Source organism: Lithobates pipiens, unplaced genomic scaffold (genome assembly GCF_037356315.1).
Source record: "Lithobates pipiens isolate NorthernLeopardFrog02 unplaced genomic scaffold, aLitPip1_a1.2 Scaffold_13, whole genome shotgun sequence".
Lineage (NCBI taxonomy): Eukaryota > Metazoa > Chordata > Amphibia > Anura > Ranidae > Lithobates > Lithobates pipiens.
In genome coordinates, this window is record NW_027507718.1 from 10,976,787 (window position 1) to 10,982,422 (window position 5,636).

The 5,636-nt window shown below is 40.1% G+C and overlaps 1 long non-coding RNA gene across 1 annotated transcript; it reads right to left on the bottom strand.

Moving 5' to 3' along the window:
* Positions 1 to 1,952: 1,952 nt before the first annotated feature.
* On the bottom strand, positions 1,953 to 4,288 carry LOC143976000 (uncharacterized). The gene is made up of 3 exons (XR_013272440.1): positions 4,208 to 4,288; positions 4,036 to 4,101; positions 1,953 to 2,394 (listed from the first exon to the last, which is right to left on the bottom strand). It is a non-coding gene; the product is annotated as an uncharacterized LOC143976000 (long non-coding RNA).
* Positions 4,289 to 5,636: the final 1,348 nt, after the last annotated feature.

The window sequence follows — 5,636 nt, forward strand, 5'->3', positions numbered from 1 at the left end:
ACTTGTGACGGAAATGAAGATGTTTTCAGACAACAATGGCAATCTCTGCTACATCATGTAGTGAATGAACATACATGGCGAGATGGAGACATACAACATCAGTGCTTACATGATGATCAGAGTATTCTTTTTCCAAAAATTCCATGGCTTGAAAAAAACACACCTGCCTTCGATTCATTATCTGCAATTATAATGGACGCACAAATCGAAAAGGATTTAAAGCATCTTACTTATTTCTGCCAGACTGGGACCATTGAAACATACCATAGCATGATGTTAAAATATAGACCGAAGAGAATTCATTATAAATATGATTCTATGGAGGCTAGAACACGATTGGCTGCATTGCAGCACAACAATAATATTGGTAGAAAAATGGCAACAGTAACTAAAATTGATGACAGTGGTGAAGTCTTTCAAGTTGAGCGTAAAAATTTGGAATTCCCCCGAGGACGTAAAAAATGGATCGTTCGAAACGTTTTTGAAAAAATGTCGAACGAACATGCCAAAACTATTTTGGCAAACATGCTGTCAATCACAGAAGGTACTTTAAAAAGTACATGGAAATCCAAAAATGTACAATTTCCAAAAAATATTGCAACCGAAGAAAGGCCTGAAACCAGTGCTGCTATTGCCAAGCACAGAACACGATTTCCTGTTGTATAAAATATTAAATCTAATTTTGGATTCTATTCTTTAGAATGTTAAATGTTTTTTTTAATTATTGGTTAATTACTGTCTAAAAGAAATAAATATTTGGGTTGTGTATGCACATTGCAATCTATGTATTTACTGATTTTTGTTATTTATTTATTTTTATTTTGTAATAAAAATATTTAATATAATTGATTCCGAATCAAGTATTAAGAACAGTAATATGCATCTAATTTCTCAAATTACACATTAAATCAACATCATTAATAGTAATTAGCATTAACAAAGTAACACACCTATTGTATTTCAATTTTTTTTTTATTTTAATTGCACAAATATTTCAAAAAAAAATCACATTAAACATTATTTTGTTTAATATAAAGCCATTTCGGAAGCATCATAATCATTGGCATAAAGAAATCCGACATATGATCCATTGGGATCTGGAAAAACAAGTCGTACTGCATTGACTGCACAGGAAGGTATAACCCTTCGGTTTCCCTTTCCTAAAATACCGCGGTTTTACGTAATCTCCTGGAATAAATAGAATAAAAAGTGTAAATATGAAATTTTATAAATAAAGTCACAAATTTCCAATTTATATCAATTATTAGCTTATTCCTTTACTACCGTATATACTCCAATATAAGCCGAGATTTTCAGCCTCTTTTTTAGAGGCTGAAAGTGCCCCCCTCGGCTTATACTCGAGTCATCACCGTCTGCCTGCCCAATCAGCGTGTCGAGCAGACAGACGGCGGCCAGTCTACAATTCAAAAGCCGCGCCTCCCTGTCTGTGATAGGTGGAACACTCAATTTCCCAGCAGTCAGTGGTCCGCCTATCACGGACATCCGCTCATCCTCATACTACGGACAAGGATGAGAGGATGTCCGTGATAGGCGGAACACAGACTGCTGGGAAATTGAGTGTTCCGCCTATCACAGACGGAGGCGCGGCTTTTGAACAGTGGAATGGCCTCCGAGGCGCCAACGCCGTCTGTCAGACGAGAAGAGCGTTGATCCTGGCATGGCAGAAGCACACAGGCTCGAGACACAGGCTCGGGACACATTTGGGCTGGACACACAAGGCTGCACACACAGGGATGGACGGACACACACACAGGGATGGATGGACACACAGGGATTGACGGACACACAGGGATGGACGTACACACAGGGATGGACGTACACACAGTGATGGACAGGCATGTCTCACCCTCGGCTTATACACGAGTCAATAAGTTTCCCATTTTTTGGGGGTAGAAAATTGGGGGCCTCGGCTTATATTCGGGTCGGCCTATACTCGAGTATATACGGTACTTATAATTCTGACTTATAAACTTTAGAAGAAATATTGGCATAAAGTAATCACCTGTTGTTGTTGGCATCTACCAGAGGGAGATTATCCATATGAATCGCCATATACGCAATTCTCACGTGTTCATGGTGCACTATTTGAGAAATAAAGGTATCTGCCTGCGTAATGCATTGATGTCCCTCAGGTATGCAGGCGTCAACGGCGTATATTTCCCGGCAGCAGACAGACTCCACTTGGGTGGGCATTTTAATGCACCTTTCACATGAACACCACGTGACATTGCCAATTCGATCGGTTTCACTCGGTTCGGTTTCTGATGTAGACAATCTATCACTACTAGAGGGCAGGGTTGGGTTATTGGGGAAAGCCGGATCATTTTCTCTTGCTGGATACCGAGCCCATATTTTCTTTATCAGCATTCTGCGCTATAAGTACACAACGAAAAGAAAAGTATATTATACTTAGATTTTGTTAATCAAAATTTTTTTTTTATTAATTTATTTTTTCAAAAAATATGATGCTTTAAGCATCATTAATGTACTTGGAAGAGGCTTCTCAGATGTATACAGAAAGAATGCCCTTATCCTCAACAAGGAGGCAGGACTCATTGGCTGCACTGGCAAGAACCAGTGGCGGATGGTGATCCAAATTTCTACACACAATTCAAAGCAAACAGAAGAATAATATAAATTTATGTTTTTTTTAAGAATTTTTAAAGAATTTGTCATTATTTCTCACTTACAGCATATGCATCCAACAAGTTACAATGCAAAATACATTTATCACAAGTATGGCGATACCACATGTGTGAGACTTTTGCAGAGCCTGGCCACAAACAGAGCACCAACATTGAATAGCACCTTGAGACGTTCGATGACCAAAATGACACATCTCATTTCACAACCATCTATTACACAATGGAAGGCCATGGAGTACCTGTACAATGGAATAGCCCACAAAATGACCATGTTTTTAAAAGCAAACACCTCAACGTATAATCTATGAGTCATAATGTGTCTTTTTAAGGGTTCTTGTTATTATTTACAGTATTTATTGAGAAAAATTGAAACCAATAAATGCTTTTTTTCTTTTTTTTTTTTAGAACAAATTTCTAAGATATTTCTAACAGGTAGCGTGTATATAGCAAACATTAAAACCCAAAACACATTCAGCTACTACTCCCGAGTATGGCGATACCATGTGTAAGACTATTACACAGCCTGGTCCCATTGAGAGGCTGAACGTTGAAGTAGTACCTTCAGGCGTTAAAGGAGCATAAATGACACATCTCGTTGAATTCATACATATCACCCTTTTGAAGGTCCAGGAGCACCAAGCTTTTGGAAAGCAAACACCCGAAAGCAAATTCTATGAGGCATGGGCTGCAAATGGGTACTCTGATGGGCTGGTGACAGGTACTTGGGTACTCTGATGGACTGGTGACATGGTACTCGGGTACTGAGATGGACTGGTGACAGGTACTCGGGTACTCTGATGTGCCGATGACAGGTACTCGGGTACTCTGATGGACTGTGAGTGACAGGTACTATGATAGTTGTTTATAGGTCCTCTATTGGGGGGGGTCAATCAGTGCGATTGTTGTACACTGTATGCGGTAACAATATGTTTACGCAATCTTCTCCTCACACACGATCGGTGTCTTAGGAGGAGAACCCAGTAACATCGCGTTACCGCGGTTTGTTAACAGTTATTGATCGGCTGTGTGTATCGATCACGTCAGCAAACAGCCAGCCAATGGCTGTTTACTAGCGTCGGTGAGAAGCAGTGTTCCCGGGAACACGCAGCTAGCGACGTGCACACAAAGCGCGCTCGCGTTTGCGCCGCGCACAGTGTGTGTCTAACCATCTGTGATCGGCAGTGATGAAGTCACGTGGTTAACAGCCATACCCAATGGCTGTTAACCCCCCTCAGTGGCGAGGGGTGTCTCCATGACACCCTGCCTATTTAAAGGGGAAGCCGTCATATGACGCCCTCCAGCCACAATACTTGCACCGCCTGGCCGTCGTTTGACAGCCGGCGGCCATAAAGCAGTTAATTATACTTACTTTTTCATCCTGAGTCAAGGGCATGGTATTTTGAATGGTCGACGGTTCGGTCACAGCAGGATTGTCCTTAAAATGTATTAAAATAATAATTGTCAATTGACAAGTTAGTTATTTTTTATATACTAATTGTAGACAAAAATTGAATTAAATTTATTATTTAAATTTTACTTACCATGGCAGTTGATTAAAATAAAAGGATCAACAAATTGATTTAGAATATTGTGTAAATATAGAATATCTGTAACTGAATAGAAAAATATATTATCTTGGCGATCTATATATATATCTATATATGTATATCTATGTACCTAAATTTCTTTGGTACAAATAACCCAAATTGGTGGATATTATTTGTTCTTTGTGAAAGTTAGAGAGTCTAAAAGCTGTGTTGCGAATTACTCAAAAATGCTAACATCTGATGTACTAGTGGTCTATCTCATTTATTGCGACCCGAACAAGCACGAAAAGTACAAATACCCTCCAAATGACAACTTTATTGAAAGTATACATTACAAATTATTGAGTAAGAGGCATAGTGAGTTTTTTGATTTGCGCATTTTTTCGCCTCAAGCAAAATGCAAAAAGAATAATTTTTTTTTTATGTTATTACATTTCAAAAAAAAAATTCAATGTAATAGGTTATTTCTCGCACTTGGCATGTGTATACCACAAATAAAGGCCACAAAAAAATTCTGTTACTCATACAGAGTATTACGATACAACGTGTGGGACTTTTACACAGCCTAGCCACTCAGAGAGACACAACATTCAGGGAGCACCTTCATGTGTTCTAGGGGCATAAATTACACATCTAACTTGGTGACTACCTATTACTCTTTTGAAGGCCGTGGAGCACCAGGACAATGACACATGGCACTGACGTGGCTCCGATGACAGATGGCACTGATACGTGTGACTGATAACAAATGACACTAATACGTGGCACTGATGACACGTGACACTGATGGCAGATGCCTCTAAAACGTGGCACTGAAGACATGTGACACTGATGACAGCTGGCACTAATATGTGGCACCAATGACAGATGGCACTTATACATGGCAATAAAACATGGAAATGATGACAGAATGCCACTAATACGTGGCACTGATGACATGTGGCACTGATACCTGTCTTTGATGACACATGACACTAACAGATGGCAGGTGACACTAACAGGTGGCACTGATGACAGATGGCACTAATATGTGGCATTGATGACACATGACACTTATGACAGATGGCACTGATTACATGTGGCACTGACGACAAATGGCACTGGGGGCAGATGGCACTGATGACAGATGGCAGTGGGGAAAGATGGCCACTTTATTTTCTTTTTTGTTTTCTTTTTATTAATTTTTTTTCCAATAACCGCTGCATCTCTCAGCGGTTCATCTCTCCCTCCTCACACGCTGTCTCTGTGTGAGGAGGGAGACCCGGCGAGGGAAGATGATCTCATATGTTTACATATATGAGCACATCTCTCATTGGACACACCGATCGTGCTGTAAACATCCACTGTGATTGGCTATTTACAGCGATCTTTGACTGGCTGTGTCCAAGGGACACGGCCAGCACAGTACTTCACGATGCGCGCC